General features: G+C 44.6%; 1 pseudogene; it reads left to right on the top strand.

Annotated features, from left to right (window-relative positions):
• The first annotated feature begins 985 nt into the window (after positions 1-985).
• Positions 986-3,902, top strand: LOC135970949 (dymeclin pseudogene; annotated as a pseudogene).
• Positions 3,903-5,046: the final 1,144 nt, after the last annotated feature.

Here is a 5,046-nt window from a genome sequence, read left to right as displayed (position 1 = left end):
TTTGGAAGCCCATAGAGGGCTATGGTGAAAAAGGAAATATCCTCAGATGAAATCTGGAAAGAAGCTTTCTGAGAAACTGCTTAGTGTTCTGTTAATTCATCTCTCAGAGTTACATCTGTATTTCGTGGATCTCTTTGCTAGCCTTATTTCTGTGGAACCTGAGAACAGATATTTCGGATCCCTTTGAAGACTATAGGGCCAAAGGAAATATCCTCCGATAACAAAGAGAAAGAAGCTTTCTGAAAAACTTCTTTGTGTTCTGTGAAATAATCTCACAGAGTTACAGCTTTCCCCTCAAGAAGCCTTTCACTAATACAGTTCTTGTGGAATTGGCAAAGTGATATTTGGAAGCCCTTAGAGGGCTATGGTGAAAAAGGAAATATCCTCAGATGAAATCTGGAAAGAAGCTTTCTGAGAAACTGCTTAGTGTTCTGTTAATTCATCTCACAGAGTTACATCTGTATTTCGTGGATCTCTTTGCTAGCCTTATTTCTGTGGAACCTGAGAACAGATATTTCGGATCCCTTTGAAGACTATAGGGCCAAAGGAAATATCCTCCGATAACAAAGAGAAAGAAGCTTTCTGAGAAACTTCTTTGTGTTCTGTGAAATCATCTCACAGAGTTACAGCTTTCCCCTCAAGAAGCCTTTCGCTAAGACAGTTCTTGTGGAATTGGCAAAGTGATATTTGGAAGCTCATAGAGGGCTACGGTGAAAAAGGAAATATCCTCAGATGAAATCTGGAAAGAAGCTTTCTGAGAAACTGCTTAGTGTACTGTTAATTCATCTCACAGAGTTACATCTGTATTTCGTGGATCTCTTTGCTAGCCTTATTTCTGTGGAATCAGAGAACAGATATTTCGGATCCCTTTGAAGACTATAGGGCCAAAGAAATATCCTCCGATAAGAAAGAGAGCCCTAGCCACGTTCTAGGTCGCTTCCCTCTTCCCTCGCCGCCTCCCGGCCTCCGCACCGAGGCGGCCCCGGCTGGAGCCGAGCCGGGGCCGAGCTGCAGGCCAAGCCGGAGCCGGATCCTTACTCGCAGGACGTGGAAACATGGAGGCCTGAGCTGGCGTGCGCCACCTGAGGCTGCGGCGGCGACCGCGACTTCTCCCGACCCCTCTGCCACCCGCCCGTCAGTCCGTGGGTCCGTGGAGCTGGAGTGTATCCCCCCGCCGGCTGAGACAGGTTGTCTTGTGGAAATGCAGGTTTAAGGACAAGTTATCTGCTTAAGGAAGAAGATGGGATCAAATAGCAGCAGAATCGGCGATCTTCCTAAAAATGAATACTTGAAAAAGTTATCCGGCACGGAATCTGTCTCTGAGAATGACCCGTTCTGGAATCAGCTTCTCTCGTTTTCTTTCCCTGCACCAACTAGCAGTACTGAGTTGAAACTCTTGGAGGAAGCAACCATTTCAGTCTGCAGGTCATTAGTTGAAAACAATCCTCGAACAGGAAATCTTGGTGCACTGATAAGGTCTTCCTTTCTAGAACCAAAGAACTAAAACTCTCAGCAGAATGTCAGAACCACATCTTCATTTGGCAGACACACAATGCTTTGTTTATTATTTGCTGTTTGCTGAAAGTGTTCATCTGTCAGATGTCAGAAGAGGAATTACAACTTCATTTTACTTATGAAGAAAAATCTCCTGGCAATTACAGTTCTGACTCAGAAGATCTTTTGGAAGAATTGCTGTGCTGTTTGATGCAGTTAATCACTGATATTCCACTCTTAGATATTACATATGAAATATCAGTAGAAGCTATATCAACAATGGTTGTTTTCCTTTCCTGCCAGCTCTTCCACAAAGAAGTTTTGCGACAGAGCATCAGCCACAAGTATTTGATGCGAGGTCCATGTCTTCCATACACCAGCAAACTTGTGAAGACCTTATTATATAACTTTATCAGACAAGAAAAGCCACCTCCTCCAGGAACCCATGTTTTCCCTCAGCAGTCGGATGGGGGAGGACTGCTTTATGGACTTGCATCAGGAGTAGCAACAGGACTCTGGACTGTCTTCACGCTAGGTGGTGTGGGCAGCAAAGCGACTGCCTCTCCAGAGCTTTCTTCCCCTCTGGCCAACCAGAGTCTCCTGCTTCTGCTGGTGTTGGCCAATCTGACAGATGCCTCAGATGCGCCAAACCCCTACAGACAAGCCATTATGTCCTTCAAGAACACACAAGATAGCAGTCCTTTCCCCTCATCAATTCCACATGCCTTCCAGATCAACTTTAATAGTTTGTACACAGCTCTTTGTGAACAGCAGACATCTGATCAAGCAACTCTCCTCTTGTATACCTTGCTTCATCAAAATAGTAATATTAGAACATACATGTTGGCTCGCACAGACATGGAAAATCTTGTTTTACCTATTCTTGAGATTCTGTATCATGTTGAAGAAAGGAATTCACACCATGTGTATATGGCCCTTATAATATTGTTGATCCTTACGGAAGATGATGGCTTCAACAGATCCATTCATGAAGTGATACTAAAAAATATTACTTGGTATTCAGAACGAGTTTTAACTGAAATCTCCTTGGGGAGTCTCCTCATCCTGGTCGTAATAAGAACCATTCAATACAACATGACTAGGACAAGAGACAAGTACCTTCACACGAACTGTTTGGCAGCTTTAGCAAATATGTCGGCACAGTTTCGTTCTCTCCATCAGTATGCTGTCCAGAGGATCATCAGTTTATTTTCTTTGCTGTCTAAAAAACACAACAAAGTTCTGGAACAAGCCACACAGTCCTTGAGAGGTTCGCTGAGTTCTAATGATGTTCCTCTACCAGATTATGCACAAGACCTAAATGTCATTGAAGAAGTGATTCGAATGATGTTAGAGATCATCAACTCCTGCCTGACAAATTCCCTTCACCACAACCCAAACTTGGTATACGCCCTGCTCTACAAACGCGATCTCTTCGAACAATTTCGAACTCATCCTTCATTTCAGGATATAATGCAAAATATTGATCTGGTGATCACCTTCTTTAGCTCAAGGTTGCTGCAAGCTGGAGCTGAGCTGTCAGTGGAACGGGTCCTGGAAATCATTAAGCAAGGCGTCATTGCGCTGCCCAAAGACAGACTGAAGAAATTTCCAGAATTGAAATTCAAATATGTGGAAGAGGAGCAGCCTGAGGAGTTTTTTATCCCCTACGTCTGGTCTCTTGTCTACAACTCAGCAGTCGGCCTGTACTGGAACCCACAGGACATCCAGCTGTTCACCATGGATTCCGACTGAGGGCAGGATGCGCTCCCAACCGGACCCCTCCAGCCAAGCAGCCCTTCAAGTGGTTTTATTTCTGGGTTACAGAAGTAGACAGACAGATTACTTGGTGTATCTTCTGTTAAAGAGGATTGCACAAGTGTGTTTTCCTCACACACTTTGATTTGGAGAATTGGAGCCAGTTGGCAATAGATCACTCAGCGTAGATAGTAGTGCAAAAAGGGGAGGAAATACACAACAATAATAAATGTAAAAACCTGTTATTCAACATGCAGTTTTCTTTCGAAGCCAAAAACCTAGAGCTTTCCCAAGATCCTGATGCCCTAGGCACATCACACTGCAACAGTGCACAGTATTCAACCGTGTATACTATTCAGCAGTGCACACTATTCAACAGTGTACACTATTCAGCAGTGCACACTATTCAACAGTGCACACTATTCAGCAGTGCACACTATTCAGCAGTGCACACTATTCAGCAGTGCACACTTCAACAGTGCACACTATTCAACAGTGCACACTATTCAGCAGTGTACACTATTTTTTTGCATGTTCAAGATATTTGTTTTGGTCTTACGTGTGTGTGAGAGAGAGAGAGATTCCTTTAACATTAAGGAGCATCAATGAGAAAAGATGATGAGGCAGGAATTAATAAAGAAATGAAGTCATGTGTGTGTTTGGTTGCCTCTCAGAGGGCCCATAATTTCATAAACACCATGCCTGGACAATTTGATATTAATCTTTTTTTTTTTTTTTTTTTTTTTGAGACGGGGTCTCGCTCTGTCGCCCAGGCTGGGGTGCGGTGGCTGGATCTCAGCTCACTGCAAGCTCCGCCTTCCGGGTTCCCGCCATTCTCCTGCCTCGGCCTCCTGAGTAGCTGGGACCGCAGGCGCCGCCACCTCGCCCGGTTGGTTTTTTGTGTGTTTTTAGTAGAGACGGGGTTTCGCCGTGTTAGCCGGGATGGTCTCGATCTCCTGACCTTGTGATCCGCCCGTCTCGGCCTCCCAAGGTGCTGGGATTGCAGGCTTGAGCCACCGCGAACGGCCTTGATATTAATCTTTAACACCTCTGCATCTTTCCTTAAAAAGGAATATGGGCTGCATGCGGTGGCTGTCATTTGTGGTCCCAGCACTTTGGGAGGCTGAATCAGCGGAATCGCTTGAGCCCAGGAATCTGAGACCGGCCTGGACAGGATAGTGAGATCCCGTCTCTGCAGAAAACTTAAAGATTGGCCAGGCATGGTGGCACATTTATGAGGTCCTAGCTGCTCGGGAGGCTGGGGTGGGAGGATTGCCTGAGCCCGGGAGTTCAAGGCTGCAGTGGGCTGGGAAGGTGCCGCTGCACTCCAGCCTGGGCCACAGAGCAAGACCCTGTCTCCAAAAAACAAAACAAAAAAAGAAAGAGAGAAAATGGCTACCTCTCATAAAGCCCAGATTAACTTTTCTGTGAATATGGCCTGTGAACTGTTGCTGGAATTAAATTGGAGTCTAGCACAAAAAAAAAAAAAACAAAAAAACAAAAACAACAAAAAAAAACAAAGAGAAAGAAGTTTTCTGAGAAACTTCTTTGTGTTCTGTGAAATCATCTCGCAGAGTTACAGCTTTCCCCTCAAGAAGACTTTCGCTAAGACAGTTCTTGTGGAATTGGCAAAGTGATATTTGGAAGCCCATAGAGGGCTATGCTGAAAAAGGAAATATCCTCAGATGCAATCTGGAAAGAAGCTTTCTGAGAAACTGTTTAGTATTCTGTTAATTCATCTCACTGAGTTACATCTGTATTTCGTGGATCTCTTTGCTAGCCTTATTTCTGTGG

The sequence above is a fragment of the Macaca fascicularis genome, chromosome 5 (assembly GCF_037993035.2).
Source record: "Macaca fascicularis isolate 582-1 chromosome 5, T2T-MFA8v1.1".
Lineage (NCBI taxonomy): Eukaryota > Metazoa > Chordata > Mammalia > Primates > Cercopithecidae > Macaca > Macaca fascicularis.
The sequence above is the reverse complement of the archived record's forward strand: the minus strand, read 5'-3'. Positions and strand labels throughout refer to the sequence as shown.